This window comes from Rhinolophus sinicus, linkage group LG13 (genome assembly GCF_036562045.2).
Source record: "Rhinolophus sinicus isolate RSC01 linkage group LG13, ASM3656204v1, whole genome shotgun sequence".
NCBI classification, from domain to species: domain Eukaryota; kingdom Metazoa; phylum Chordata; class Mammalia; order Chiroptera; family Rhinolophidae; genus Rhinolophus; species Rhinolophus sinicus.
In genome coordinates, this window is record NC_133762.1 from 1,838,884 (window position 1) to 1,858,299 (window position 19,416).

The 19,416-nt window shown below is 43.2% G+C and overlaps 1 long non-coding RNA gene across 1 annotated transcript in view; it reads right to left on the reverse strand.

Moving 5' to 3' along the window:
- Positions 1–12,767: 12,767 nt before the first annotated feature.
- Positions 12,768–19,416, reverse strand: part of LOC109459032 (uncharacterized) — a 51,168-nt gene continuing 44,519 nt past the window's right edge. Inside the window, exons 19-20 of the long non-coding RNA XR_012491475.1 lie at positions 15,782–15,963; positions 12,768–14,528 (exon numbers count right to left, since the gene is read on the reverse strand). This is a non-coding gene — a long non-coding RNA (uncharacterized LOC109459032). The remainder of the gene's footprint in view (positions 14,529–15,781; positions 15,964–19,416) is intronic.

The window sequence follows — 19,416 nt, forward strand, 5'->3', positions numbered from 1 at the left end:
GAGGATCAAAGAATCACAAAATCTGTAGACACCCCATGCATTTTCTGTGATTGACACGAAACCCTGGAAATGCCTTTTGTCCCTGGAGCCCTTTATAAACTAGTAACTAACAGGTGTACCATATACTTGGCGGCTCAGGTGAAAGAGAAAAACAGAGGCTGAAATTTTAGCGTTTTCTACCTCAATCCTGAATAACTTCAGTAGAAGCCTTCATACATAATTCCATTTACGTCAACAACAACAAAATAAGCATGTGGATTTTGCCCTTATTGTGTTCACGGTCCAATGAAGAGTTGAAACAAGCTAATGGAATTTGTATTCAAGTACCAGAATCAGCACAGCCAAACCAGACACCTCACCCCACCCATCTCCAGCCTCACAGGCAGGTATCTCTTGACCTTGGCCATTCGCTGGTTTCCATATTGCTCAGTGTAAGGGTCCGGTCTCCTCTCCTCTCCAGATATAAGTGTCTGAAGAGGCACATACAACGGTGTTCGTGGCAGCAGTACTGGGGATACCTGCAGACTACACCAGGCCCAAGCGACTGTCAGGTGCGGAAGGGACCCATCCACTGGGGGTAGGTACAGGTATAATGGTACCACTGATACATACACGCATCTAACACCAATATACATGCATAAGTATATACATATATGTGTACATACACACATATATAGTGGCATTAGATAGAGATGACAGAATACTAGCTAGAGATGAAAATGAGCAACTGCAGCTACACACGACATGGAGAAATACTGAAAACAATAGTAAGTGAAAAGGACAGAACCTATATGCTGGGAGTAAGCAAAACTATAGAAACCATGCTCCTATAGCTTAAATATGGAATGGCGAGGGCTAAGACTCTAAAGGGCAGCGTGGAGGATGCAGCTGCATTAGAGAGGAGGTCAAGACTGGAAAGGGTTTGTGTGTGAGCTTGGATAAGGCACATGGCCTCTTTGTGTGACTTTTTATCATCTGCAAGATGGAACAGTCCATGGAAAGCAAGAACAGTGGCCAAGGCAGAATACACACACAGAATACATTCTCTGTTACATTCAACCCCGACCATCCTAGGTCCTGCTCAAAAGTGCACCTGTTTTAATGGGCCAAGGACCCCGGTGAACTGGTCAGGATGGCTGTGCCCTCCTCCTTTGCAGCAGTGGCCACCTGCCTGGAAATGCTAAGTAGGAAGCAGGCCCAGAGCCGAACATAAACGTCTGTAACCAAGTCCGAGGCTGCTCCCTTCCCTTGGTGCTCAGCTCATCTCTCTTGCTGGAGCCCCTTAACCACAGAGGGACTTGAGAGACTGACTGACCCCGCATATTGCCAGGATTACACCATCCCACAAGCCGCAGGATTCTGCGTCACAGTTACTCCCACCCCCTTACCTGGAAAACCAGGTGAGCTCTCCTTAGACTAGCAGAAGGTGCCTCTAAGCGCACACGGACGTGATTCCCAGCTTACTCCTGGGAGGGGCTGCAGCTCCTCCAGGACCCGTATTTCCCAAGCATATAAAAGCAGGCACCTGCTTGCTTACTAATTCCCAGGATCACCTGAGGGCATCCTGCTCACCTGCTTACAGCTGGTCTTCTTAAAGGGTCGCTTCAGAAGCCTTCACAGAGCGGAACTGGTAATTCCAGTTCCATTGACTTTGGGACAGATCCCGTCATGCATCAAGGCAATCCTGTCAGAAGAGCAGGGGCAGTTGGGATATTCTATCTTTAGATCTGTGCCACCCCTAGAACTCATGAATGTCCCTCCAGGCAAATCCTGGAGTGTCTCCACCCTGTCAGTTAGAAGGTGTTCTCAGGTGGTCAGAGAAGCTAGTCCACCTGGAGGACTGGCCCTTTGACTCTCTGCCTTCCTGGGAGGGTACCACACCTGCCAAAACAAAGTTTCAACAGCAGGGGACTCTGAACAAACCGCAAAGCTCTCTCTGCCCACATGGTCTCTGAGCTGAGCTCTGTTTCTGGGACTTGAGATTTGGGAGGCAGTTAGTCCAGTGTTTTTCAAACTATGAGGAACGTGGGAACCACTGGAGATCCTGTTACCATTTGGATTCTGATTCAGAAAGTCTGGGGTGGGAGCTGACTTGAATTTCTAACAAGACCACAGGAGACACCAAGGCTGTTGGTTCACAAACCTCACCTGGAGTCGCAGAGGGCTAGCGTGCTGACTTCCAGGCACGCTTGTCAGGCAGCCATCTGCAGACAGAATCCTAGTCTTAACTGCTGTGGGATCTTGCACCAGTCCTTTCCCTCTGGAGTTGAGTCTATGATTAACCCTTCCCCCATTCCCCTTGAGGGAGTGAGTTTGTAAAGCAGTAATTTTCTCAGATTTGGTGCACTTCAGTGATTTTCTATCTCATTTAGTGAACCCCCTCCCACTGGTTGGGTTGTAACTTTCTCAGTATAGCCCTCAGATTGACCCTGGCACTTGTTAAAAGGGTCATGAACCAGGCACAGTGAATTAGAAACCCTGGAGGGTGCAGTCTGTGTTATAAGCCCTTGGGGGGACGCAGACCCACACTCAAATGGGGGAACCATTGCCTTTGCCAGAAAGATCAAGAGTCAAGCAGAACCACTGGAGCAAAGCAAATATCCAAGAATGAGGAAAGGGCTAAATGATGGGATTCAACTGTAATTAAAATGCAAATTGCCTTAATATGAAGAAAAACTTGTGTAAAACTTGGGAGTAAATCACAGGACTGTATAAACTGCATGTGCCAGTTTTGTGTTCACCTCAAAATAGTGGACTGGTATGTGTACTTAGCAAGGTTTTCAACAAGTCCCTTTATTTTCATCTGCCATATAAAAATATTTTTGATACTGAGCAAAGCTTTCTAAGCATCCATAACAGATAGAGGACGGGGTGACTAGAAGGGTCTGCATGTGAGTGGAGAGTAATGAGTGAGCGACTACAGATACCTGAGGTGCCTTACATAAGAGAAAGTACCTTCAGTGACTGGTAAAAGGGGCAGCAAAATCTCTAGAGGGAATTCTAAGTTCAGCTTCATAATACGCTTAAGTTGAGACCTGATCATGCGTTAGGTCGTTTGAAATACAAGCGTGCAAATCTGAAAGTAATGCAAAACCATGCTTTGTGTCCCGTGGAAAGCGGAGATACAGATGGGAGGGAATATTTTATAAAAACCAAAACCAAAACCAACTTGATTTCCCGCATAGTCACACACAGGAAGCAAGCAACCAAATACTGTCACATTATGCAAAACCATGATCTTTAAGATGAAGCACTGTGGCCAATTTGCTCTAAGAAGCCCGTCTCTGCCTTATGAGTAGGGACCCTTCCGTAGGAAATTGATGAGTGATAGAATCAAATGACAACTGACAAAAAAAAAAAGCTATTAATGAAAGGAGTCTCCTTAAAATAAAGACAAAACAATAACTACCATCAAACTTACTGAAAAAATCTCTCAAACACTGACATTAAAGACAACGCAAAATAATTTTTTCAAAGGCACGTACACAACTTTGCTCACAAATGACTTCTGTAGCCATAGAACTAATGAAACATATTTTCATATTCTGTATAAAATCCCAAGCTGTTTGTAAAGCCCGAACTAAAGCACGGAAGTAAAAGATAAATAGGAAAAATTCTGTCTTTTAAAATCTGTATTATATAGGATCCATTTCTAAGAGCGCAGGTGCAAATTCATGTTTTTTAAAAAACCAAATCCTAACCACAATAATGAATGTACAAAACAACCCAAATATGAAACAGAAGTTTCCCGCGGCCGCCGAGGGGCACAGACGCCGCGCCGCGCCTAAGCCTCCAGCGCAGACGCGGCAGGATCGGCCCCTGTGGGCCGCCGTCCACACGCCAGCTACGTCACCTTCCCAGAGTGGCCCGCGGGCGCGCCGGCGCCGCCGGGTGATGACGTATATCCGGCAGCTACTGTGCCGACTGGGCTCCGTATCGCAAAGGCTGAGCGCGCAACCCTGAGTGAAACTATAGTAATTCTAGTCTTCAAAACAGGCTTCCTTAGCCAGAGAAAATACTTCGAATTATTAAATTACTGGATACTTAAATTCATTCCCACAGATTAGTCCAAAAGTACCCGTCTTAAATAAACATAACGCCATAAAAACATGTCCCTTTAAAAAAGTGTTTCACTCAGAAGGAATTGAATCATTGAAGAAAAAAAAAAGTAACATCACATATTTCAAAGGAAATTTTCCTTTCTTTACAAAGATTCCTATTTTCCGGATAGTTGTGACCTAAAATTGGTTCTTAATTAAAAAACTTTCAAACTTGGCACATACTGCATTCTGAATAAATGCATGCTGCTACCGGCTAAGTTTAATGCAATTACCTTTATATGATCTATATGCACTGTAGTACATATACACATATACAATGAAAGTATTTCTTACGTGCAGATCTGAAAGAAACCAAATGCAGATGTTGCAAGGTGTAACTGCACACCTCAGAGGCTGAGGTGGACTTTCATTTCCTAATTTTTGAATTAGTTATTCTTTCAGTTTGTAACATTAGCATACATGCCTCCTTAAAAGAAATAGTCAACATGGTTAAAAATACATATAGGCATATATCTCCGATTATTTAAAAACAAGAGACTGAAAACAGTTGAAGGGCACTCTTAAACATGACTCTGGGAGGAGTTCAATCACGTTGGAATTATTCCTGGCCTCCCCCTGAATTTTCCTGTAGTGCTGATGTTTTCTATCATTACATTAAAAACTTAAAAGTCAATATCCAAATAATTAACAGGAAAAAAGAAAACACGAAGTTCCTAATTTTTGCAGTAGTTTGGAGCATTGACTTGCTTACGCCGTGGAATGCAACAGATAAAAGTTTCCGCTGTTATTGTAACATACAAGGACGGAGGCCCCCACCGGGGAAACACGTCCACGCGTCACTGTCGTTGCAGAAAAGCAGAAAAGTTGAGCTCCAGGCTGAGCCGGTGAGAGGAAAGGGAACACGGATAGGTACTACAAGTAGGGGTGAAAATAAACGAAGTTCAGTATCTATTTTGAAAAAATTCGGAGACTTCCTTATTTGAAAAGCTTGCAAAACAAAAATTTGTCAAAGAATATTTTTAAAAGTCAAAATTCAGTTATTAATCTTGAAACTCAGGTGAAATTTTGTCCCACTCAAGCAAATGTTCTTGAGTTAGACTTTTTTTTTATTAAGTTAAATACCAAAACCCGCAAGACAAATCCTAAAATGTAACTTCACTACAATAGTATCCCCACTTAAATAAACTAACGAAGCACAATAGCTTCAACATAATTTTTAAAAGGTTTCAAAATTCAGACCAATGAAATTAGACAAGAGAAATAAAAACAGTACTACAAATATGCTTATTAGCGAGATTTTACAGACAATACGTGTAAAACAAAACGTGTATAGAAATAAAAACACTTTATTGTTCTGAGGAAAGGCTACCTGTATTCTGAAATTTCTAAAATCAAAACACAGGCATTCCCCCTCCTCCCACGTCCCCAGAGGGAGGAGGCGGCCGAGCAGTCAGGAACCACCGGCGATCCCCTCTGGAGCTTGATGCAAACCACTGTTGGAAATTCTGCACACAGAAGAATCCCGTAGGAAGCGGGAGGACACAGTCCCAGAGGTGCACCTGTCCCCGCCCCGTTACGCTGCGCATGCTCACAAGATCGTCCCCCCCCCCCCCCGCCGCAGGCCTCCAGGCCGTCACGTGACCTCCCAGGCGCGCCGCCGGCGGCCAGCGGCGCACAGCGATGGCGTGTCTCCTGTTGGCTGCAATGTTCTGGCGGACGCGCTGCTGGAACCACCTAGACTTCCGGGCAGTGGGCGCTTAGTCTCTGGTTTCCCATTATGCGCTATCCTGCAGGCGGCCCAGAAATAAGAATTTTAAATTATTTCTTATCCCCCGCCCCCCCCAGAAGCCAAACATAGCATTATGTTTCACTTCTGAAATAATTTTTTTTTTTAAAAGACTCCTAGTTTAATGTGAAAATTTAAAATCTATAAGATTTAATTTTCCTCAAAAGCATAAATTAAAACTCGGGATATAGTAGCATGCTAAAAAGAAATCAGATTTTTAAGACCGTTTTGTCCTCTTCTAAATTTTCAAATGCTCTGTAAATTACAAAGTGAACATTTTAATTAAAACCTCAGCTAAATCTGGGCATAACAGGCTAATCGGTTGGACCGAGAGGGGAGGAGGCGAGTCTTATTTCCTAGAGAATAAAATAGTTAATGAATGTTACGTTTTCAATACAAAGAAAATGTCTTATTTTCAAGTCTAAGAGTATGTTTGCAAGAATGATAAGGAACCTCATCACTTTGACTCTGACAAAAGATTTCAAAGAACTATAGGAAAAAAAAATAGTTAAAAGTGATCGTGTACTGGAAAAAATGCTAACAAAACTTAAGGTGTTAGAATAATTCAAAATTGGTAACGAGACCCCTTCAAATGAAGAATTAGCCGTGGGGGCAGAGCCCCAGAAAGAAGTTTCCAGGCTCTCGGCCTCACATAGACAGGTGCTGGCTCAGGTAGTAAATGGCCAACTGTGATTGCATGGCCATCAGCTGTGGCTAGTTGGCCGTCAGCTGTAACCAGTGAGCCATTAGCCACTAATATAACTGCTGTGGCTACGCTAGAAGAGAGGAGAGAAGAGAGAAGGATGGGGGCTAGCAAGGAGATGGCGGCTGGGCTGGCAAGTGTGGATGGTGGGTTGCAGACAAAAGGGACAGCAGGTCGCACGTCCAGTGAACCCAGCCTCCAGTGAGACCGTAGTGGTATGACTCCCCTACCTAAGTCTCCGTGGGTGTTCCTTTTTGGCCTCACCATATCCTGCGTTCTTGTATGGGGAGCGGGAGAAGAGACCTCGCAGGCCTCCCTGCATGACATTAGCCAAAGAAGAAACACAAACATGAGGTTATAACTCACTTAGAGAAACTCCAGCAAGGTGAAAATAAAGTGATAATCTTTTTCTCAGATTGGAAAACTCTTGATGAACAAACAACCCATGTAATTGCATTCATTTTATGAACTATCTTGCAGCTGATGAAAATGACACACATAGATATACATAGGCATACACTTATGGGAGGGTGAATTTGACATAGAATAGATGCAACTGAACATGCTGTGTAATAAAATTTGAACTATGTATGTGTGTCCATGGACACACTTCTGTATGTTTATGTCTGTAAATGAAATCAGTGAGTCTGATAGGGTTCAAACCAACCTTAACAACAGTTAATTACAAAAAGTGGCATAAAAAGTGGGTAAGGAGCCAGGCTTACCTGCATTTTTACTGTGAATAATTTTGACTAGTGTCCCCCCGCCCCACCCCAGAAGCCAAACAGCATTATGTTTCGCTTTTGAAATAAAGTTTTTTTTTTTTTTAAAGACTCCTAGTTTAATGTGAATGTAACTATTTCTGGTTCTTGGACCTATCTTTTCCTTGTCCTGACTTTTTCTGCTTTCAGCCTTCTGAGAATTCATCCCTCCCATCACAACTCAGCAATTTCCCGAGCAGCTACTGATGACAATATGCTGGGAGCTTTCTAACAAGGCTGACTTTGGCCCCTCACTCTCTTGATGCCACATGGTGCTGCAATCCTGAATACTATAAACCAAGTGACGTTTCCATTCCTGAAACATGACTGATTAAAGCATGAAAGTGAGCTGTGCGTGGACTATTCACAAACTGCACGGGAAAGTGTAAGGGGTTGAAGAGGATGGTGCAAGCTATAAACCATAATTCCTTGTGGCCATTGGGATGTTTTTTCCTCCATCAAACCCTCCATTCTTTTGCCTGCATAGACTCTTTCTCTGAAACCAAGGGTTTGCTTTAGAAACTTCTCACACACCAAGAAACCAGAATTTTCAATTTATAGTCATACAGGTGGCATTTCTATGAGGAAGATGGTCAAATGTAGTTAACGAATGTATAAAAAAACCAACAACATAAAATCTATTAATTGCAGTATCATGAAATACTGTCAAAATCTATCCCTAGTATGTATATCCAACTGGATTCAGGTAGAGGAAACATTCTCTACCTATGGTGTTTCAAATATTTTGTCATCTGTCCATACTCTGTTTCCTGCCTATTTTTGTCTTCCCTGCTCTATTTTCCTTGAATTTCTACTACTTACCCTTTATGTCTCTAATCATACTTTGCTTCCTTCCCCGACCACTTAAATCTATACTACAGGCCCATACATCCTCTGAAATCCTCCAGGACTGTGCATAAGCCAAATTACAGGATTTCTACTGTAGGGTAAGAAAAAAATATTTTTCTATCCTAGGTTCTCATCTGGGAATCTGTAACAAAAGACAGATCAACAAGAGAAAGCATACAGATTTATTTGTTTTACATGATACGGAAGCTTTCTTAAGGAAATGAGGACCCATAAAAATGGCTAAACCTGAGTGTTATACAAGGATTGATGAAGAGTGGAAAGTCATGGGAAAATGTATTAGAACAAAAGTGTGTGAACTAAGTCTAGTAATCTGGGGGTTACTTAGCAAGGCCCATTCATTCAGATTCCTCTTGGTGTCCCCGTCTTTAGAGCTAAAGATGCTCCTTTCCTCTGAGTGTAGGGAGGGACCTGTCACATGAGCCTCTTACTACCTGCTTCAGGGAAGAAGGTCAGAGAGTCTCCAGCTTTATCAAATTTCTTCAGTTTGAAATACTCAATATGCCAACGGGCTGTATTTGGGGGTAGAGTATCCTGAATCCTGTCCTACCCAAAATGTAATTACCTAATCATTTATCTGAATCCCCACTTCACTGATGATGTCCATGGGAGGAAAGCTGTATTCTTCATTCACCTTTCCATTCACTACACAGAACAAAGTACATGCCACATGGGTGCCACTCCAATTTTGTTTGCACACATGCAGCAATTTCCTTCTATTCATCTTCTCTTCCCCAAATTAGGCACAATTTAGCATTTAAGTAGCACCACCCTAAAGTGTAGAAATATTATTTGACTTTTTACTACATTGTGATTCCTCAGTTTCTCCTAATTGCACGGAAGTAAAATGACCTTAGTCCTTCCTACCTGTCTGGCCTCATCTCCTCCAAACCTCCAATTACAAGTCTAGGAACTGGCCGCGCTGATTCCTTTGTAGTTTGTCAATGTGCCTGGCTCCTTTTTGCCTCCTCACACTTGCAAATTTCCCTTTCTTCTCCCAAGTCCTTTCCTTCCGAAGTTGTGTGCACTTGAAGTCGGTATTCACCTTCTAAAAATTAATGTGCTTGTCATCTTACTTCAGAAACTGATGTTTACCTCTCATGGTTTTTTTTTTAATTTATTGGGGTGACAATTGTTAGTAAAATTACATAGATTTCAGGTGTACAATTCTGTATTACATCATCTATAAATCCCATTGTGTGTTCACCACCCAGAGTCAGTTCTCCTTTCATTACCATATATTTGATCTCATGTTGTTTTAATTACTTGTGGATTCAACATTTGCAAACACCTACTCACTAAAATGTACTTGTAACTCCCAAATCAATACTCCTGGCAGTTTTGTGGTCATTTGCAGACAAGCAGAAAATAGCGGAAAATTCAAGTAACGCTTTGTTGACCGCTAAGGTCAGACCAGGCAATGATCTGCCTTTTCGTTTCAGCTCTTATGCTGCTGTGGGGAAGGAGAAAATTTCGAGACCCCACATACAGACAGAGTCAGAGATGGGAAAGGAGTGTGGGCATAGAAGGCATCCTGAGCTAGGGATGACGTCATGCACCTGGGGGGGCTTCAAAGGGGCATTGCAGCATGATAAGAAGAGCAGACATTTAGAAAGTCAAAATATTACCCTGCCCTATAGGTGGGTCAAAAAGGGATGATGGCTGATGATCTCTTACGATGGGCAAGGCCCCTAATTCGAGATCTTCTGGGCAGTCAAGGGAGGGCCAGAAGTTCCTCTTGAGACTGAAGCTAAAACTGCCTTTAACTCAAAGTAATCTACATACCAGTGGGGCACACCGTGGGGTGATTCATTCTGAGCCCCCTTACTATAAACAAGTGTCCTTTGCATGATCTATTTAATGCCACTCTGAGTCTGTGAAGGTATTTAGGTCTGGAAGGTAAGTGGGGTTCTGTTGCATTTTTGGATTTTCCTAATGTAGACCAAACAATAGTTCAGTAGACTTCCCATCTATTTAGCTCTAGGGATCCTCTGATCACTACGAGCAAAGCTCTCTGTGTGCCAAACGTTCTGATTACTGAGGTATCCTCCCCTCGCAGGCCTTTATGCTAAGTCACACACCGTGTCTTTGGCAGTTAACTCTTCATAGGAGCAAACCGTTCGAGCCGTCACCAGCTACCTGAGACGCCAGCACAATAAACCTTGAACCTGGTCATTGCACCGATATCATGACTTCAGCCCAAGCAGGTGTTATATTTTGCCCTCCTTGGTGTACCAGCCTTATTAGAATCTACTTCCAGACACCTTCCCCAGGTTTCTTCCAATATATATTGCAATTCTTTTGGCATAAAGCTATTTCTTCCTGGGTCACCGTGTACTTGTCCCCAGGGATCATGAGGCTATTTGACACTAGTTATGGGTCTAGTAACAAAAAATGCTGATTTGCAGTGGGACTTGAAGACAATGGGCACTCCCTTTAATGGCACCTAACTCAGGTGAGCTTACCACAACGTTTTCAAGGCTGTTCTCTTCAAACAATAGAGAGAAACTACTTCTGCCAGTAAGAAAGGCCAGCGACTTTTTGTTTCCAGATTGTCAGTGTCAACCAAACAGGTATCCCCAGTCCAAGATTCAAGAGCTCATCCTTTCTCAGCATTTACATGAAAAATGTGGTGAAAGTGTGTCATTAAATTGATGTCTGATAGTAACACCAGCTGTGCCACTGCCAGAAATAACCTGGAAGTTCTCAGGTTTTCAGACCAAAACTTGATCTGAGAATTGAGGAACCTGAGCATGTCATTTCCTCTGCCTAAACACTCCAGGGCCCTGAATGGACTCCACCCACGGCACAGACCTTACAGCCATGGCTACTCCCCTCAGGGTCAAGTGCAGCAGTCACGTGAGCTCCCAAGGCACATGCTGCAGGTGGCACTCCATCAGTACTGACAGCGGGTGCTTATTTCATTGTGACACCATCACCCATAACAGGGGGCTGGTGGCGCATTTCATGCTGGCAAGGAGCCCGGGCACACACTCAAGCACAGAGCAATGCCCAGAATCACCTCCCAGTCTCATCTTTGTGGGCCGAGCTCTTGGACCCACTCCAAGTAGTAATTCTTGGTCAGTGATGCTCCAATGAGGGTACGGATGAGATGCAAGAGTTTGAACAGATAACGTGTAATATGAGTTTACCTCCACTTGTGTTGCGATCCACACCTCGCTACTAGGTGCACAGTGGTGGTTCACTGTGTGTGTTGCATTGTGGAACTTGCCAGGGAGAGGTGTCCACAGGAGGTGTCTGATCGGTGGCACTCCACTGTGAAACCACCCCAGGGGAGGTGCCATGGGGAGCTTCTGTCCTCTAGGTTCTGGTGACCGCCATGCACTGCAGGCAGCCATGTTGGCAGCAGGAACTGGGCCCTAGGGAAGCCATGTGTACCGTGGGACCTGATCCTGGAGCAAGGTGTGCATGGTACAAGAGACTGGAGAGGCCATAATGGAAACAGAAATCTCTTCCTCATGCAGCAGCTAACCACCTCCAGCTACTGACGATGCCTACCATTGTGCCAGCTGGCAAATGAAACATTTGAAAGGGCCCGGCTTGATTTTCACACAGTAGGCAATGAATGATGAATTTGAATCTGAGAGGCAACTATTATTAAGTGGCACACGCTTTTTGTAATTAAACTGAGGGGATCATACAGAGACATACTCCTTACGTGCCAGGGAGGTCAGAGAGGTCCCACTAGGTAACTACCACTGACAGAAGAAATTTGGACAACACTTTTGCAAGCAAATGGTGTTGTGTGCCCCTCTGGCCCTCTCGTAATATTACAGGAAGTCCGAGGTGGTAGCCCTACAAATGTCACAGCTTAAAACAACTAAATGTGTTATCTACGTTTTTATGGGTTGTTGGCTCTGCATCTCATAGGACAGCAATGGACGCGTCAGTGGCCTGTGTTGAGTCCAAGCTCACGCTTGTTGGCACCGTTCATTTCCTTGGGGCTCTAGAATTCACGGCAGCTTGCCTCTTCAAAGGCAGCCATGCAGAGAAAGAGTCTCTGACATCAGAGAAGGCCTCAGGTCACAACAGATGATATCTGCTTTAACTCAAAGTCAGCTGAGGAGGGTCCTCCATTAAACCTGCAATACCGCTGCCCCTTTGTCACACAACATAATGATAGTGTTGATACCATTTCCCATATTCCATCGGCAGGTCCTGCCCACACTCATGGGGATGAGACTGTATAAGGGGGCAGCCAGTTGTGGGTCACCCTAACCTGTTCCCCCTGCAGGCATCCCCACGCAGGCACTGTGCCGCACTGCAAGCACACAGTGGGCATCTTAGCACAGAGGCTGGTGGGGCTCTGGGTCCAGGGCTGCCTTCGTTGTAATCACAGTCGGGGCAGTGCTGAAAAGAGAGCTGAGCCTGAGAACACCCGGGTCGCTCCCTGTGAGGTCTTCCCAGAGCTACACTCACTAGACCTAGGACTCCGCTCCACCAAGTAAATCCCTTCCCACTGGCCCGGCCTCACTGCCTTACTGGTCACATGGCAATCACAGAAATGATTACCTTACAGGAATCGAAGAGTGGGGATCAAAGAGGGGACAGCTCCTGGAACACACATGCTTGATAAATCATTGCTTGTATTTTCCTGACCTGGTACTGCAGGGAAGTGTCTTCCTTCGCAAGCAGCAGTACAGAAAGAAAAAGGAGCACACAAAGAGGACGTCGCCTCCCGTGACTGTACCAGGGTGGGTTGCAGACATCTGTACCCCAAGGATTTGAACGATGCAGGAGGCTAGTTTCCGTCACATCTCCTTCACTTGGCCTGTGCAAAGGACAGACAAAATTTACAGAATGACAGTGCAGTGTCGCAAGCTCAACCTACCGGTGACTCTAACTGCTGCTGCTGCGTCAATGCGGTTTGGTTCTTTGAGCAAATTCACAAGTGCCCTGGAACGTGTATGCAGCTGCCTCTCTGGCAAACGACTTTTCCTCCACGTGTACCCAAAGGCCAATCACAGCTGTTCTCTCTCAGCCCCAAGGCCAGTGATACACCCCTACTCTGTCCCCTCTAGTGTATCACCTCTTTAGCCCCGGGTCACAATCAGTTGGCAGAGATTTTGATTCTGGTCACTCCCTCAGGAAACCCAGCTATTCCATCACAATGATGACTTAACCTAGCAGGCGGGGCCAGCTCTACTCTAAAATTCTTTTTTTTTTTTTTTTTTTTTTAGATTTTATTGGGGAAGGGGAACAGGACTTCATTGGGGAACAGTGTGTACTTCCAGGACTTTTTTCCAAGTCAAGTTGTTGTCCTTTCATTCTTAGTTGTGGAGGGTGCCGTTCAGCTTCAAGTTGTCCTTTCAGTCTTAGTTGTGTTGGGTGCAGCTCAGCTCCAGGTCCAGTTGCCGTTTTCTAGTTGCAGGGGGCACAGTCCACCATCCCTTGCGGGAGTCGAACCAGCAACCTTGTGGTTGAGAGGACGCGCTCCAACCAACTGAGCCATCCAGGAGCTCAGCGGCAGCTCAGCTCAAGGTGCTGTGTTCAATCTTAGTTGCAGGGGGCGGAGCCCACCATTCCTTGCGGGACTCGAGGAGTTGAACCGGCAACCTTGTGGTTGAGAACAAACTGGCCCACGTGGGAATCAAACCGGCAGCCTTCGGAGTTAGGAGCATGGAGCTCTAACCGCCTGAGCCACCAGGCCGGCCCCTAAAATTCTTATTAGTACACTTTGGGGTGTCAGCAGGTGCAGAATAAATCTGACTAAGATTCAGGGGCCTTGAACCCAGTGAATATTTAGGGGCCCAGTGGCAGTAAGCATGTCAGGTATCCCTTTCAAAGGGAAGGATAAGTTGTGGCATGCGGCCCCTCCTACAACCAAACTGGAGGGACGGGAGGCAGATATCTATATCCTCAGCTGAGCATGTTTCCCCGGCCGCCTATAGAGTGACCTGAAAGCTGCTCATTTGGAGTGGGGCCGAGAGAAGGAGACGGGCCAGGCTGCTGTGCCAGCTGCTCTATGACTTGGACCATACATTGCAGCAGACTTGATGGTTCTAGAAGTTTCTAGAAGTTTCACTGGCAGACAGAGATTCTGTTTGGGGCCTTTGGTGGATCTGTAGGTGAGTCACAGTGTAGGAGGGGCCAACATTCAGGGGAAGGGGCTGTCACCGCCCCTCCAAACGGGCTGTGATTTGTTCTAAAGTGCTGCGTTGGTTTCAGAGATGAGATGCTTACCCATGGGCCACTGAGTTACCATGTAACCTGCACTGTCCATTATGACCTGGGTGTTCTCTGACCCATGGAGTCACACAGTTGGTCTTCACAGCAATATGACATCACCAAATGAGTGTGGCATGTCCATGCCGGGACCGAGGCAGGCTCTGAAGGCACAAAGGAGTTACAGTAAGTTGTGGCCCAAATGCCCTGGGTCCTGCTGCTCTCCAGGGCATCTCTCTCAGCCCACAGCCCATGGCACATGGGGGTGCTCTGCTGACAGAGGAAGGAATGATGTGATCTCGGTTAACAGGCCATTTAGCATGATGTGGAGGCATCACCAGAAATTGGACAGCTGTAGCACCACAGACCACTGTGTGACATTCGTAAAGGGCAGTGGATAAGCAAAACCCTCCCGGTGGGCAGGTCACCTCATCATTCACTTTGCTAGAAGGAAAAATGAGGGATGAGGGAGAAGGTGAAGGGATTAGAAAGTACAGATTAGTAGTCACAATATAGCCACGGGGATATGATACGAAAGACAGTTTGGGGACTATAATCAATAATGTTGTAAAGATTTTGTAGGGTGTCAGATGGGCACTGGACTTATCAGGGGGATCACTTCATGGACTGTCTAGATGCCTGACCACTGCGCTGTGTACACCTGAAGCTGAATAATACTGAATGTAAATTATAATTGAATATATATATATTCATATATATATATATATAGTCACAGGATGTGGAGTACAGCATAGGGAATAGAGTCAGCGGAACTGTATCAGCTACATATGATGTCAGAGGGGTAATAGATTGGGGGAGGGGGTTATCACTTTGTGAGGGGTGTAAATGTCTAACTATTACATTGTTTTGTACACCTGAAACTAATAAAAATTTTTTTAAAATATGGCCAGATATGCAATTATATGCTAATTCGTAGGCTCTGGCCAATACTTTGGATCTATGATCGGGGATTTGAAAGGACCATGAGTGGAAAATCATTGATAATAAAACTGAGGGAAGAGGTACATGGATAGATACCGACCAATGGGCCAAAAATCGTGAAGAAAATTGTGTCTACTGCGATGCTTAGCACAGTGTGACCTCATGGAGGAGGAAGTCAGCCATCAGGTAGACAAGATGACACTTCTGCAGTTTCCCTCACATGTGGGATATCAAACAAGAATCAAAGTCACAGATATAGACAACAGAATGGTGGTGCCCTGAGGGCAAGGGGGTGGGGGAGGACGAAAAGGGTAACGGGGGTCACATACCTAGCGACTGGAGACTAGACTTTTGGTGGTGAGCACACGATAGTATGCAGATGTCGTATTATAAAGTGGTACACTTGAAATTCATATCATGTTATTAACCAACATTTCCCTAATAAGTTTAACAATAAAAATATTTTTAGAAGTACCTTTGTCAGTCGCCTTCTTGTTCAGGAAAAGAAGAGACATTCTTCTTTCTTTAGAATAACGTAAGTCCAGTTTTGTCCAGTTGTCTTTTGTTCATTAGGATCTTGTGAATTCTCTGTTGAGATTTGGCAGCGGAGGGTGTGCAGTATTGTTTCCCCATCAGACATTTAATGGGGAAACATTTCTACGAAAATAAAACAGAAACAAAGATCAATATGAAGCGAGTTTCCGATTCCAGAGGAAAACCTGATGAGAGTATTTCTAGATGGGCTCAAAGCATCGTTAGACGGTGGGTGTATACAGTGGCAGCAATCTGCTGGATTTTCCTGGTTTGCAGTTTGATTTTCCGTGGTGGTGGCATTGGTGTCCAGGTGAGCTTCTGAGTGTCCCATCCAGCAACAAGCAGAGACTTTGTCCACGTGATCTGTGGTGATTTCCTTGCAGTTTACATAACATCATCCAGCTTCAGCTTTCAGGGTTTAGGGACAAGGACATTTTTACTTCTTAATGACTCCATGTAAGAAGGGAAAAAAATGGAAACATTATTTTGAAGAGTCGTAGCTAGACAGTGGGGATGGGGTGGGGGCGGGAACTAGAAGACTTGAGGATTTGTCAGGACTGGGAAAAGATGCAAGACAGAACATACAAGGTTACAGCAGAGTTTCCCAATGAAACATGATTTTTCTCTCTATAGTTATCACCATTCAATCAGAGATAATCAAAGCAAGACTAATTATTTTGCAAAGTCTAGACAAACATAGTGAGATTATTTAAGTAAGTGCAGCAAGGATAGTGATTGATTTCCTGTGTCTTTTGTGTTTGCTTTGCTGGAACTTTCCAAAAGGAATCTCAGATTGGATTTTTCCAAGTCTCTCAAGGCTAGGAAACCAAGCAGAAAACACGCCAGATGTTACCTGCAATATCTACATATTTAGGTAAAGTCCTCTCTTCTCTTCTAAGGATCCAAAAATTATCCTGAGATTTCTGGTCCTGCCAGGAAGTAAATTTCCTTACAAACTTTTAAGGTAGAAACCCTGTAAGACAGGTTCAAGCTGGGTGGTGGTGGTGGTTGTTGCTGATGTTGTTTTTGGTGGGGTCAGTTATAAGCATGGCTTTTTAAAAAAAAACAAAAAAACTTTTATTTATTTTAAGTGTGTTTTTCAAGGACCCGTCAGCTCCAAGTCAAGTAATTGTTTCAATCTAGTTGTGGAGGGTGCAGCTCACTCTGGCTCATGTGGGTATCGACCTGGCAACCTTGTTGTTAAGAGCGCTGTGCTCTAACCAACTGAACTAACCCCTAAGTATGGCTTCTTAAAGTCAACCTTAGTTCCGTAAAGTTGTCTGATCGTATCATTCCATGTACTTAATTCGCAAATAGGACATTTAATTCAAAGCATTGGAATATAACCAATGTTTTGAATTGGGTCCTGTAAGTAACTACATTGCCATAAAAATACGAATCGTTGCTAAGAGTCTTCAAATTCTAGAGGGGTTAGTTAGGGAGAAAAAAGAATTGTTTTATCTTTGTTCACAAAGTCATACTTTACCAAATTGCTGTAAGTTACAGGTAACTTAAGAGAAAAAGTTTTTCTTCTCTATGGAAAACAAAACAATAAAAACTCAGTAATGCTTAAACAAGATTATTTTAAAAAGTATAATTGTCCTCATCAGTTCATTAAGCCCCATGCAATTAATTCTGCTTAGTCTTATGTTGGTAGCTTTATGAATCAGCTTCTTCATTACTTCTGAAAATTCATATTTAGTCCAGAGACATGGTTTCAACGTTATTAGTTCTGCCAGCATGCAGGATTCACACCTGCAGCTTATTGTAAACACAGAGAAGAACCAAAGCAAAAACAAAACGAAACTATGTGAATGACAGATGATGACATAGAAGGCCATGGTTAAACTTCTGATGACAGTTCATTGGACAAGTAAATTAGTAACTTCTGTGGCATACAACATAGTAACTGGATGACAGGGTACTGACACGTTTCTATGAACTTTGCACAATTTCTGCAATACCTGTATTAGTGACATATATCCACACATATACAACCTAAGAAGGTTTGGCACTGCTTCTTACTTGACAATGCTCCCCATGTAATTTAACATACAAAATAAATGTAATTAGTTTAGCATATCACCTTGATGAGAGACAAAATAGTTGAGATTGTTCAGAGGCACTCTGGGAAACCTCCAAGTTAATTTAAGACGAAACAAGACTCTGTTTAGAATTTGATTTTGGGAAGGTGTCAAAAACGTCGAAAGTTTGAACACGATTAAACAGGGTTACAGTCATTGGGAAAGCCAACTTATTTATCCCTTTAACCATCTTTAACAGACAAAAGATTTTAAGGGCAAATACAGAAAGTTGCATAGTTGTAAAACATCGAGTTATTTTAATATTTAGAAGATAGTTTCCTAAGTAATCAGTTACCTGATAAATATTCCATGAAGTGCAGGAAACTATTTGAAGTCACAGCATCTTGGTTTCCCTGGCAGTGTACTTTCTAGGTAACGGAAAACGTTTTTACAATTTCTTATTTTTTATTTATTTATTGGGGTGACATTTGTTAGTAAAATTACATAGATTTCAGGTGTACAATTCTGTATTACATCATCTATAACAATTTCTTATTAAGAGAAACTCATAGACACAGACAACAGTTCAGTGGTTACCAGAGGGTAAGGGGGCAGGGGGTGGTGGATGAGGGTAAAGGGGATCAAATATATGGTGATGGAAGGAGAACTGGGCTCTGGGTGGTGAACACGCAATGTGATATGTAGATAATGTGTTACAGAATTGTACACCTGAAACCTGTGTAACTTTACTACTATTGTCACCCCAATAAACTTTAATTTTAAAAAAAGAGAACCACTAATCTAAGTAAACTTTGTTTCTGTAGCAGAGAGAGAGAACCAAGTCTAGTTTTGCATCAGTGTACTATTAATTGTAAGGTTAAATTAAAAAATCGTATACATATATATCTCAATCGTAGTCATGTTTGAGCATTCAAGATGAGATTACTTGTCTACATTTATTTTTCACTATTCTTATGCAACTTTTTGTATTATATCTATTAAGGTTTTGTCTTACTCTTGTCTTCTTTCTCATTCTCAAACAACCATCCATTCCCTTTAGGGCAAACCCACTCTTTTTCCCTTTAGAAAAACACTTTCCTCATACCTTTCCTGAACAAAGACATGTCTTACTGTTTCCGCATTAGAGGTTTCTTCTTTACCTTCACTAGTCATGGTGGTTTCATTTACATGTATGAATTAGAACATTTAACCAATATTCTTCTTTCTAGACAGAGAAACTCAAACAGTAAGCAATTGTTAACTCTCTGGCACGTGCTATCATTCTGTAGCAAATTTATGGATATACCATTTTATAATTTTCTAGAGGCATATGCATTTTTAAAAATTAAAATTAAAATTTTATTTTTTGAAGTTATAGTTAATATACAATTTTATATTAGTTTCAGGTGTACAACATAGGGGTTAGACATTTATATAACTTACGAAGTGATCCCCCTGATAAGTCTAGTACCCACCTGACATACACAGCTATTACAATATTATTGACTATATTCCCTATGCTGTACTTTACATCCTTATGATTATTTTGTAA